Source organism: Octopus bimaculoides, chromosome 4 (assembly GCF_046866305.1).
Source record: "Octopus bimaculoides isolate indiv1 chromosome 4, ASM4686630v1, whole genome shotgun sequence".
Lineage (NCBI taxonomy): Eukaryota > Metazoa > Mollusca > Cephalopoda > Octopoda > Octopodidae > Octopus > Octopus bimaculoides.
The window spans coordinates 40,024,497-40,038,713 of record NC_142931.1 but is presented as its reverse complement, the minus strand read 5'-3'; the positions used below and the strand labels follow the sequence as shown (position 1 = coordinate 40,038,713).

General features: G+C 35.5%; 1 protein-coding gene across 2 annotated transcripts in view; it reads left to right on the top strand.

The window, feature by feature from the left end:
* Nucleotides 1–14,217, top strand: part of LOC149136025 (uncharacterized) — a 52,601-nt gene that overhangs the window by 13,986 nt on the left and 24,398 nt on the right. Inside the window, exons 2-4 of one of the 2 annotated variants that reach the window (XM_089350623.1) lie at nucleotides 532–688; nucleotides 1,118–1,293; nucleotides 1,901–2,101. The gene's annotated coding sequence lies outside the window, so the exon portion shown is untranslated. Of the gene's footprint in view, nucleotides 1–531; nucleotides 1,294–1,900; nucleotides 2,102–14,217 lie in introns of both variants that reach the window. The other variant, XM_089350622.1, reaches the window with a different exon arrangement.

Here is a 14,217-nt window from a genome sequence, read left to right as displayed (position 1 = left end):
TGATAGAAATCAACCAAATGCAGGACTGTATATGATTATATTCTCAAAAGAAACATTTAGAATCAGACATATTTGATTATACTGATATATAACACAGTGACATTAAATTCAGCTGTTTTTTCAGCTTAGCTATCTGAAATTTAGAAATCATTTTAAGCTCTTGAATGAATTCAGTACTATGCTTTAGATCAATTGATTGAAGGATATTCTAATCGTGATATCAATGTGTCTCGTTTAAATCCTATCATCTGCACTCTGTCCTTTCGTTCCAGTCTTTTAAAATTCTTACGTAATTTCTGAGAAGATTATTGAGTTGATAGACTGATTTTGAAATAATTATCTGCCCCTTTCAACAAATATCAATTTTTCTATGGAACGAATTTATGATTTTTGCAAATGTTATTATTAAAATTTATTTAAGTTCCAGAGACATTTTAGAGAAGCTTTTGTATAATTCTTGATTAAAAAAAAAACTGTTCTTGATTTTTCACCATTATTGCCTAGTTTTTATTTTTTACATAATTGTTGTAGCGACAAAGAAATAACAGCCATGTATCCATCATATCTGGATAATCAAGTGACAGTTCATTGATAGTGGTCCGCAGCATCATAGCCGTGTCGTTGTAATTAAGAAAAAAGCTGATTTAACAGCTGCTAAACCATCAAGAAGGAAGCTGTAATAAGTCCAGTAAGTAACTGTTCAAATTTAGTGACGTAGTCTCACAACAAAGTATTCATCCGACACATGTGTTGGACGGATATTTTGTCCTTTACTTCTAAAATAATTCAACTTATTATTTAAGATCTTTGACATCTAATTGTTGTCCTTTACTATTATTTAACTTATTATCCAAGCTCTTTGACATCTGGTAGCCATGTTAAATTGTGTTCATCATCATGTTGAGTCACATGATATAATGTGTTAAACATATAAAATACGCAAAAACTATTGGGTGCAAGAAATAAATGAAGATATATCATATCCACTTAAAACAACTAATCTAACCAAAAAAACAAATGTTTTTAATTAAAAAAATTTATACATGTTCTCGATAAGCTTTCTTATGAAATTATTATATACGAGTCTGCTTTCGTTTTGATGAGTGTTTCATTGCAGGGACAGAATCATTGATATGACTTCACTAAATGGTCCTTATTCATTTCGGATATCACCTGGACAGTGGTGGCCTTCTGTGAAGCTACGATATTGCGAAGATGTTAATTGGTCTCTCAATCAACAAATCCAGTAGCCCATAGAACTTAAATCTGATGAGTTTGGAGGTCACAGGTTTGGTATGTTCACTATTTGACATTCATTCTTGGATTAGGTGGGATTTCTGAGAAGGTAATAAATATTGTTGAAACATACATGGCCTTCCACGGCATATTTCATCCAATCGGGGCCCAGCAACTGCCACCTTCATCTCAACGTATTTAAAACACTGCAGTAAGATGCGTTATGGTATGATATGACCTTTGTTACTCAACACTCCTAAACAATTAATGTTGCTGGAAACTTAGTGTGCATCACTTTTGGGACATGAAAAACTTCTGCACTTGCTCATCTGTCAGTTCTCCTATCTTGGTCAAAGTTTTTCTTATCAGAGAAGAACCAATGCATGCATTATTCGTGGAGTTTTTAAACCTTAAGTAATCACTTGACACATCCAAACGGTTTCCCTGACGTTTATAGACACAAATTGGTCTATCCTTATTGCATACGACTTGTGTCCAATGTCCTCATGAACCACAATTCTGATAATCTACACTTTGGTGATTGCCCTCATTAATTTTCCGGGGTCATCATCGATAACAGTTTTAACCAGTCGGATGAATTGAGATGCCTTTATAGTTCCTTAACATTGAAAATGTTTTGTTTTTTCTTTTCTCTTTGATATAGTTGAAGCATTCCCGCCAGAGGTTTCCAATTCCATCTGAACTCTGTACAAAATATCTTTCAATATTTAGAAAGTTGTCAATTTTTAAATCGCTGTGTTCCGCACATAGAATAACAATGACGGCGTGTCTTTTCATTTCTTGTGTTCGAATTTTATCTACCATGAGGATCTGAAAGAAATAGAACTTTTTTACTAGGTTTGAAGTGAGTAATATACAGCTAATTAAGTGTTCATTAGTACCCCGTTCATATAAACCTGTGTTATAAGATTAGTAACAAAGATAATATAACAATGTTATCAGATCGTATATGTACTATCTTTGATAGGTGAATCAACGAATTGTCGAAAAAAAGAAATACATCTAGATACTTTATGAATATATATATAATATATCGTATTTGTGTAAGCATTATTAAAATATATATTTTACACCTATATGTGACATAAAATAAATTTTGCATGTACTCTATATTTTCTTTTTTTTCTGTATTCAATCGCTGAACTGCAGTTATGCTGGAACATCGCCTTTGAGGTCTTTAGTTGATTATGTAGGCTTCAGCACTTATTTGAGTGGCACATTTTATCAGTAACTGTTTATCTAACACTTGAGTTACGGGTCATAACGGAAGACAACATACACAGTGACACGGATATATGTCTCCATATATGCGTGTATGCGTATGAGTACATACGTGTATGTATGTCCGCGCTCGTGCGTGTACACTACATTTACAGTCATACATTTATATTCCGGAATGAAAAAATGATATACTTATTTTAATATACACTTCGAAATCTCTTTATTCATATAAATCTACGTAGTGCACTTCAGCAAACTTTTGCTTTCCTGATCTATTTTGACAAATAATTATGTAATACTTCACATACAATTAAAATTATATCTCTATAGCAAAACTTCGATGTAATTTAAGAAATATTATTTTACGAGAGATCACCGTCTCTTTACAGCGACTGAGTTTACTGAGATGAGTGTGTGTGTGTATGTGTATGTGTGTGTATCTGTGTGTGTGTGGGGGGGGGTGTATTTTTGTGTATATGTGCGTGTGTGTATCTGTGTGTATTTGTGTATCTGTGTGTGTGTGCATGCATACACACATGTATGTATGTATGTATGTATGTGTGTGTGTGTATATGTATGTATGTATGTATGTATGTATGTATGTATGTATGTATGTATGTATGTGTGTATGTACAGTAGAACCACGCAGTACGAGTGCACCATTGTACGAGTAATTTGCTGTACGAGCCGAGGCTCGTGCGAATTTTGTCTTGAAGTATGAGCGGAAATCCGCAATACGAACGAGTTTCATCTAAGCGACCGCTAGTCAGCGTTGAGCTCGCATACGCTCTCCCAACAAGTGCAGTCTCCGCTCGCTCAGTTCACGTGTTTATCTCGTTGTGGTGGTATCCCTGTTAAGTTTTTTCCAGTGTTTTTGGTTAGTTTTGTGCATTTTTTGCTATCATTTTATAATAATTAGTTGTGTTAGCCATGGGTCCTAAGAGGATTAGTGCAAAGGACAGTGCTGAGTAAAAGAAAAAGTTGATTACGATAGAATTGAAGAAGGAAATCATTAATAAACATGTGAGAGGAGTGCGTGTAGTGGACATAGGAGGTCAATACCACCGAAACACACCGACGATCTGCACCATTCTGAAGAAAAAGGATGAGATCAAGGCCGTTACAAAAGCAAAGAATGTCTCCAGGCTCTCTAAGTAACGCACATCTGTGTATGTGTGTGTGTGTGCATGTGTGTAGCCATATACTCAGAGTGTTACTGAATTAATTGCCTAAATCATAAAGATCCCTACTACTTGGATCATCTTGTTCCTCTACGGCATAAGGCCTTTTTAGGTTATTAACTTCTTGAATAGACAAATTGATAAATTTGACAAATCAATTGATAAATTGATAGGTAAATAGATAAATTACTGAAAGATATCCCAATACCTAAGAGCATTGAGTATCAATGACTTCATTAGAAAATTGCATTGGAGATGCACTACTACGAAAATGTAGCTACTATAGATAGATCTGGTAATGTTCTAAATTTTAAATAAAATTTCCAATTCATGAGGAATCCACCTCATAATTCATACCTTCATGCTTTTGAAAAGAACTTTATGAGCATGGTTTAAAAAGTTAGGTTTGAAAGAAATTCAACGGGACAAAGGTAAACTTAAGGGAGTTAAGTAACTTGATCGAGGACTTTAAAGCAATCCATAGGCATACTTGTCCATACGGACAAAACTGAAAATTTATATAATGGAGCACTATATGAATATCATCCTAAAAGACGATAACAAAATAGCAACATACTGCTTATCAATCTGATAAAGAAAGCTAGAAAATTGATTGTAAGCTTAAACTAGAGAATTGGATCAAACCTTTCTTACCTAGACTTCCTAGGATAAATCTAAAGGACCACAAGCCTAATTTTATTTGCAAACCTCCAGTTAGACTTATCTTTCCTTCAAAATCTGATATAGTTATAATATGCAAGAAAATATCGGATAATATTTTGCTCAGTCTTTAGTCTAATATTAAACTGGATCTACGGACAAATACCGTCGAAGTTATTTGGTGGTTTAAAAATATTCAAAATAGGAAACATTGCAAATTTATCTAGAGAGATAATTATAGCTATTATTCTTGTATTACACCTATCCTTCTAAATGAATCGTCAATCTTTGCCATGGAAACTCCTAATTTAACTAACAAGGGTGGTAATATTATTTTTACTGCTAGAAGAACGGTTATAGATTTTGATGGTAACACGCAGAGTTGGCTACGTAATAAGAAGCTTGTCTCCCACCCAGATGGTTCCGCTTTCAGACCTACTGCGTGGCACCGTGGGAAAGTGTTTTCTACTATAGCCTCGGGCTGACCAAAGCTTTGTGAGTGCATTTGGTAGGCGGAAACTAAAAGCCCGTAGTGTGTGTGTGTGTGTGTGTGTGTGTGTGTGTGTGTGTGTGTGTGTGAGTGTGTGTGTGTGTGTGTGTGTGTGCGCGTGCGTGCGTGTGTTTATTCCTCATCACCGCTTGACACCGATGTTGACGTGTTTATCTCGTAAATTAGCGATTAGGTAAAAAAAAATAATAGACCGATAGAATAAATACCAGGCTTAGAAAATAATAAGTACTAGGGTAGATTCGTTCGACTAAAATTCTGCAGCGCGGTGGCCCAGCATGGTCGCTGTCTAATGACTGAAACAACTAAAAGATAGTAGATAACTTTGATATTACGGTAGGATCTAGCTACTCAGCGCAGATAACAGATTTAATAGGTATTTCTATATTATATAACTTAAATAATGATTTTCGGTTATTATTATTTATAGGAATGATGCTCTATTCTCTTTCCGTAACTGTACTAATGTATATAAAGAAAAATTATGTAAAAAGCTTAGGAAATTCTTCAAACACATAAATCTCTCTATTACAATTAGAAATGATCATGATGTAAATAACTTTCTGAATGTTACACTAGAGTTGAACACAGAAATGCTTCATCCGTAACCATAAACCAGATGAACATCTTCATTATGAAAAAGAAAAAACTTAGGTCGTCCAAGAGTTGTAATTAAATTAATCATTGATAGTGTTCCCTATAAAATTTCTAAATTATCCACTAATGAAGTAATTTTCAATCAGTACGCTAATTACTATAATAAGGTCCTTAGTAGAGTTGAGTGTAACTAGAAAATTCAGTATATCCCTCAGGAAATATCCTTTCCACAAAAACCTGTATAGGTGATGATTCACACTTAACTAAATCTCATTATTGCTATAATAAAGTTAGAAATATACTTGACACTAAAATTACTTCTAAAATTCTTCTGATATAACTTCTAATATTATGAAAATGTACAGTGATAACAGTAACAAACTAGAATCCAACAAAAATATTAATCATACAGCCTTAAGCCGGCTGATTCTGCTAAAATAGATCGTAAGAACAAACATAAAATACGTACGTTCGATAGATTTAATATAATAATAACGCATATAACATGGCATCTTCACACAATAAGCCACCGATATCACCAAATGACTATACAATTTTGGCCTTAATACAAATAATTCTAAACCTATCAGATTTAGGAGAAATAAGAATAGATTGCATAATAGAAAAATTACATGGTATAATCCACCTTCTGCATCAAATTTAATAAATAATAACCCTAAGTTTTTTCAATGCATTAGAAAGAATTTCCCTTCTCGAAGATACAAGAAAATTTTTCATTAACACACCGTTAAACTTTCTTATTCATCTACTTCGAATCGAGCTAATAATATCGTTGCTATTAGCTATAAGTAACAAAGGAAAATATTTCGACAAAATATTAATCTAATCCCCCTCGTATTAAACTTAAGCCCCAGATAATCGTAATAAAGCTCTAATTCTTTTAAAAACTACATTAGAGCTTCTAAATGCTGTACCCCAAAAAATAACCGCAAGAAAGGTAAGCTCTGTTCGTTGTACAACAACATGAGTCAAATAAACTCCAAATTATAACAGAAATGTTATAATTTATACAGAAGGTGGGACTGTAAGGATCCCGATTCCATGTACACATCGGAATGCACCAAATAAAACTTGATTTATGTTGGCTGCACCACAAAAAAAAAGAAAGAAAGAATTCAATGGGCATAGGTATAACGTCGGATACAATAGCAATACTTCGAGGGAAGTTGCCGAACAGTTTACATCAAACAGTAGTAAATTTGAGGAACATCTGAAAGTGCACATCTTTAGAAAGTATTCTGACTCCACTCCACTTCCAGACCTTAAAATACATGAGGATAAATATATCTGTGAATTACTAACGTCACGCCCTGGAGGAATGAGCAGAATAACAGAAGAATTACACATATTTGCACATAACTTCTTGACTAAGTGTTCTCTTGCCTTTTTTCTATTTTCTTCGTGTGTTCTTTTACCTTGTTACCAGTTATGAAAATTAATAGTATCTTGCGAACGCATTTCTGCGTTATTTTTTATTTTTCATTTTTCATTTTGAAACCATGGACGACAGACATACGGCCGAAATATTGTTCAATTCAATAAACAGAATCAAACTCTAATTATCACAAATCGTATCGCACTCTTAAGCAGAAGAAAACAGCTTAGAGTGGTATGTAAAAAAATGCCGTGGAACCATTGTTGAAACGTGAAGAAGTCCGGCGTCATCAAAATTGATAGTTGCGTAAAGAAAGAAAAACTCAGAGAGAGGAGAAAAAATGTATGGTCAGTTTGCAAGAGATACGAAAGCCAAAATAGATACAGGGGACCGGTGGCCATGGATGAGGAGGAGTAACCTGAAGATAGAGATAGAAGCAGTTATACGCGCAGCTCAAGAACAAGAGTTAAAGACCAACTATGTGAAGTGCAGAATCGACAGCACTACCAACAGTGACAAATGCAGAATGTGTGGTGAGAGGGGTGAAACGGTATGGCACATCGTTAGCGAATGCCCGAAATTGGCACATCGTTAGCGAATGCAAAAAACAACATGACAATGTGGCAAGAACGATCCATTGGGAGCTCTGTGTAAATCACGGCCTACAAAGAGCAAAGACGTAGTAAGAGCAAAGCTCAGAAGGTGTCATCGAGAATGAAGATTGCAAAATCCTGTGTGATACAATGATTCAGCGGGATCACCTGATCAGACATCGGAAATCAGATATTGTTGTGGTGAATAAACAAGAACGAACATACATGATAATCGACATAGCATGCCCTGGTGACAACAGGATCAATGTGAAAGAAGAAGAAAAAAATAAACAACTATGACAATTTCAAGTGAGAAACACGAAGGTTGTGGTCAATGAAGCGAGTAGGCGTGATACCAATAGTAACTAGTGCAATTGGAAGTGTCAGAACTAATTACCAACATGGCTAAAAAAGACTGGTACAAATGTAAAGACAGAACACCTACAAAAATCAACATTGCTTGTAAGTTCAAGAATTCTTCGCGGAGTTCTTGAAACATTACCAGTAAACAAGTGTCACCGTATGATGACTGTGGACAGCTGACACATTCCATCATACCCAACAACATCAGCTGTGAGTTTTCATCAAATACTACTACTACTGCTACTATTAATACTACTACTACTACTACTACTACTACTACTACTACTACTACTACTACTACTACTACTACTACTAATAATAATAATAATAATAATAATAATAATAATAATGTGACTCCCTCTCCCCATTATTCTTTTGCATGGCACTGATCCTACTCTCAAACGAAGTGAGTAATGCTACATATGGTTTCAAAATGTATAAAAGTATAGTAAATCATGTTTTATTTATACGATTTGAAGCTGTTTGCTAGAAATGACGAAGAGCTAGTTGGGCTATTAACAACTGTTAAAGAACTGAAAGCGAAACTGAAGATTTCATATTGATGGTACAAAATCAAAGCATGCTAACCAAAAACTACCAAGCTAAAGTTCTTCAAAACGGTTCTGACCCTAAATGAAGATTCTGTGATAAATTTGATGAAACAATAGACCATCTGGTCTCGGGAAGTCTTGCACTGGCACCAAACGAATACAAAAATCATCACGACAAGGTAGGACAGTATTTACGTTGGAAAATATGTAAACACAACAAAATCAGTGCTCCGACTTACTGGTATGAACATCATCCTGAGTCAGTCGTTGAAGGTAAAGTTGTCATTAACCTCTGGGATTTTCCATTCAACACCGACAGAACGACCCGGGCTTATCGATCAGACATAGTCATTAAAGATTAGGAAGAAAATACTTGTAGACTAATAGATGTAAGTGTTCCTACTGATAAAAATATATTTGTAAATGAATTTGACAAATTAAGTAAATATAAGCACATGGAAATTGAAAACCAAAGGACGTAGCATTTTAAAGCGAGAACTGTTCCTGTTAATATGGGTGCCCTCGATATGATAAAAAAGGGATGTCATAAACATCTAGATGATATCCCAGGAGAACCACGTCCCAGCGAAATCCAAAAGATTGTGTTGACAAGTACTGCCCACATCCTTAGAGAAACCCTATCAATTTAAATGTATGTGTTGTATTACATGAAGATATTTTGCTATTGCCCTTGCCACTTCCCTTCCTCAAGCTTTCAGTCAAACTGTTGCATCTCTTATCCTTCACTCGCCCTAGTATCAGAAGAGAGATTTTCCAGGGTAATAGCCTATCTTCGTTGCTTTTTGTTTTCTGCATTATAGCTCTGACCTTAGGAAAATTAACTTGGGGTGCCAACTAAAGGAAAAATCCCAAACATTTAACTACCTCCTCTTCATGGATGATTTGAAACTGTATGGCAAGGATGAGACTCAAGTGAGTTCCTTGGTGAACACGGTCCACTGTTTTAGTACTGATGTTAGAATAGAATTTGGACTCAAGAAAGCGGAATAATCTACCAAAAAAGAGGCAAGGTACAGTCCATAGCAGGGATAGAATTACCGAACAGATACTTGATTAAACAAATTCTAACGAAAGGAATCAAATACTTTGGTGTACTAGAGTTCAACGAGATAATGGAAAAGGAAATGACAGCAACTGAGGATGGAGTATTTTCAAACACTGGGGTTGGTGTTGCGCTCAAAACTGACTGAACGGAATAACATCAAAGCAGTTAATACGTGGGCGATATCATCACTTCGGTATGGAGCGGGAGTTATTAAATGGCAAAAGAGAGAAAGGAAGAAAATGGAGACCAAGACCAGAAAAATGTTGACAGTACACGGAGCCTTCCACCCTAACAGTAACACCGATAGGCTGTACTTGTCTAGAAGAAAGGATAGAAGAGGTTGATCAGTTGCCAGGACTGTATCGAAGCAGAGGAAAACAGCCTAGGGTGATATATAAAAATGCCATGGAGTCACTGTTGAAATATACGAAGAAGGCCGGCGTCTTCAAAACTGAAAATTGTGTAACGAAAGAAAAATTTAAACAAGAAATGAACAAAAAAAGAAAAGAAAAAGCGCGGAAGGAAAAGCACATGTACGGTCAGTTTGCAAGAGACGTGATCGCGAAGACAGATACAGAGGACCGGTAGCTATGGATGAAGAGGAGTGACCTGAAGATAGTAACAGAAGCACTCGTGCTCAGCTCAAGAACAAGTATTAAGGGCCAACTATATGAAGTGCAGAATTTTTATCAAAGATTTTATAGCTGTATTGTACATCATCGAGCAATTTCGAAAGAGGCATTAAGGCTAGACAAAAGAGGAGTGGTGATAGAGAGTCACCTTGGAAAATGCGATATGAAATTCTTACCTCTCCAGCACTGTGAGATTCATTGTCACTGTTCGAAGTCAGTGTGGTTATCCATGATCTCATACTTACTGACAAGAAGTTTTGCAGAGCAGGTGCTATTTTATACATTTCCAGACATTTCTTAATCCAGCTATGTGGTAGACTATCAAAAGCTTTTTTATAGTCTATCCAGGCTATCGACAAGTTTTGTGTCATTTGTGACAATTTTCCAAATTCATCTTATTGATGAGTAGCTGATCTTTACAACCATAGGACCCGCGTTTACATCCATTTTGCTCATTAGGAATATCCCCCTTTCTATTAAAAACTATAGGTATATTCAGTCAAGACAGATGTTAGTATTTTATACATTGTTGTTAAGCAGGTTATGGGTTTATAATTTTTTGGTTAATTTGTTTCTTCATTTTTTTTTGAAGTAGGAATGTTACACCATTAACTAGCCAAGTGAGAATCATACTAGGTTGTTGCAAAAACATTATTGTAAAGTTTTTTTTAGCAGTTCATGGCTCTCTAGGAAGGCATTCATTCAACCAGAAGTTAGGAATTTTATCCTTTCCTGGAGACTTCCATTTGCTTGACTTCTGAGAGCAGATCTTACATCCTCTACCTTGATGCCCTCCCACTTTTGCTCTTCTAAGGAGTCTAAATCTGTAGATATTCTATCAATCCAAGGGGCCTTTTCACTGTGTGTTGTTTTTCTGCTCAAATTTTATTCCAAAATTCCTGCATTTCTTCTTTTGATAGGACAGACATTACTGTAACTGGTATTTTCCCTATCTTCGTGTAAAAAATTTTTGGGTTATTTTTTAACATGTTCTTGAAGAGTCTAACGCGCTTTTCATACCAAGCTACGTGCGCAGCTTTAGCACATACCTTTTGATTGATAGTTTCTATGGTGGTATCGATGTCAAGTATGGTTTTCACATTATATATTTTTCTTTAAGTTTCGGATTTTTGTTGGTTTGATAGTCTTGTCAAACTTATGGTTTTTTTAAACAATCTATGTCAGACTTAAGTAGCTTAATTTGGTGTTGAATGCGCGTAGAATCGTTGAGATTTTCGCGGATGCATAGTACAGGTGGTTGAGATCTTTAATATCAACATCATTAGCTGAAATTATATCCTTAAGCGCAAGGCGGATTTTACCAATTACTTTCATGTTTTGGTTAGAATTGCGAATTTTTGGGAGAATGTCGCGTTCATTCATACTGGTTTCTTTAGTTTTCAGGCATTCAATCATGATTTGATGTTTTAGATCAATTTCTGTGTGGCTTTCTTCATCTATTTGATTTTCATCTGCCTTAGTGTTTCTGTTTGGTTCAGAGAGTATTTCACTTTGCTTATCAGTTACATTAACTCTTTCAATCATTATTGCGTTTTCATCAAACTTGGGTTGGTCTATAATGATTTCCTCTGTAGTATCTTCTTTAGCTACAACTTCGTTCCCTTTATCTTTAACTGATTGTTTAATTTGGTCAATCTCTGATTCAGTTAGTAATTTCTTTTTCATAATGTTTGTTTCTGTCTCCAATTTAAGTAAGTTTGTCCAGTATTTGATTTATTTGTGGAAAAATACATGACATGTTAGAATGGCTTATGAACTTTTTTATTATCTCCCCTAGACCATTTTCATTTTTTTTTCTTTTGGCTATTTGATCACGACCATGGATGGCCATCTGTTGGAATATTCTGGTTGTGGGCTACTTTCAGCTGCTGTGTTTCGGGAAAATTTGAACCAGTAGCTGATTTTTTCATACCCAACATGGTTCATCATTCGAGTACGCGGTCCTTGGTGTTCCAGTTGACGGCTAATCTGGTTTGTATTTGTTTTGTTATCATTGAGGCATGACGAGCTTAGACGTTGACATTAGGGGACGGATCTGTCTGTTTAGGGTTAACCCTTCACTATTACCTACATGGGAGTCTATATCTACTCTAGATAACTCCACGCAGTCTTCTACTGATATTAACCCTCTTCCACCTTCCTTTCTAGGTAAGTATAATCTTGCTACTCCTGCCTTTGAGTGGAGTCCTCCATTCATATCAAATTGCTTCCTAGTTCTTCTGTCTAGCTTTGCTAATTCAGTTTTTGTCCAACCTACAAAAGCTACTGAGTAATGATACCGACCAAGTATTTACAGCCTTCACTAGACTCGGACCATTTATCTTTGACTTCGTTAGCTTCCTCACCCTTCTGATGTACTCTTTCTCAATTTTCGTTTCCATTTCTATAGTTAGTACTCTGTCACATTCTAATACTCCTTGATAGTTATAACTTTCTCCTCTTTTCAATGATATTAATGTCAGGCCATATGGTAATTGGATGCCTTCGCTGTTGACTACCTGTCCCCGTCTCATGACTAATATTGCACACTTAACTATGCCAAACTCCATACCTACATCTTTGCTCTAAATTGTCTTACTGCTTGTATTAAGGAATATATCTCTTTTCATTCTTACTAAAAAGCTTCAGATTATCCATGTAGAGCAAATGTTTAATTTTTCCATTACTATTTCTGAGCTGACATCCTACATTTTCTTTCCTTAATACTAAACTGAGGGGGATCAAACTAAAGACAAATATTAAAGGGTACAACGAGTCCCCCTGAATAATTCCTCGTTTGATATTAATTTCCCTAAGAGTGTCATCTGAGCAGAGACCTACTTTCCATTTCTTCATGCTAAAGCTAATTAATTATTTTATGCAGTCTACGATACTGTATGTACTAAAACATTCACTTATCCATGAGTGTGGGATCATGTCATAGACCTTCCTATAGTTTGTTCATGCTATTGGTGGATTTTTCTTTCTAGCTTTTACTTCATTTAAAAATGCTTTGTCGATGTATAATAGATCATGCGTTCCTCTAGCCTTCCTGCAACCATTCTGTTCTGGCAGTGAATTCTGGTTGTCAAGTTGCTCGTAAATGCTTTCTCAAAGCATTCCTCTTAACAGCTTCCACGCTAATGGTAAGCAAGTGATTGGTCTACAGTTGCTAGCTGTGTTACGCTTGCTCTTATCTTTCATATGTAATAATCTAATAATCTAATCTGGTATTATTCTCCCATTATGGCAATCCTGAAGTTGTTCCCTCACCCTCCAATGTAAACTACTGGATTTCTTTAGCCAGTGCCCTTGAACTATATCTGGTCCTGGGCCCTTCTAATTCGGCATTTTTCTTAACACTTTACTTATTAATGCACTAGTTAATCTTAGACCTGGCTGCTCCTTACTCACTTTCTTTAACCATACTGCATCCCCATTATGATTGACTAGCTTATCCCAAATATTACTCCAGATCTTTCTAGCTTCTTCTGCATTAGGTTTCTCATCTTCAGTACTTCGTTCTCCACTATTTATTTGGTTATAAAATCTACTCTGGTCTGTCTCCAATCTATTTTGTTGATACTGATCTATTTTATTTCTGTCCCAAATCCTTTCTCTTTGCCTAACTATCTTTTATGAAGGGAAGATTTGTAACTTGTGTTTCCTAACTTGTTCAGATTCCAGGCTTCAATTCTGCTCAGATCTTGTCTTAAAATCTTCACTTTATTTTGTAGTCTTTTTCCCACATTTGCTCTTTTTTAATCTTTTCCCGTGAGATATCTAATCTTCTAGCGACTATTACGCCTCCTGCAGAGATCAATAAGCTAGTTTCTCCTATATTTTTAGTATCTATCCTATTGATAACAAAATCTACTTTACTAGTCAGTTCTTATAGCTTTCTACTGATGATGCATTTTGGTGTTGGCAATCTTTTTCATACTTGTTTACTCATTACGTTATGCAACTCATCTAAAAATCTTCTGATCTTCCTCACTTAAATCACTAAAGTCGCTGGTGCCAGTTTCCCCTTTCTTATTGGTAGCGCTACTATTTTTTCCTTCAGATTCTGCTTTGGTTTGAGCTGTATCTCTGATATTGTTGTTTGTCTTTCCTACTGCCTGGCCTTTCCTTTCCAGTTCTATTGTGATCTCTTCTACCTCTAATTCTGTCATCCACTTTCTTCAAATAG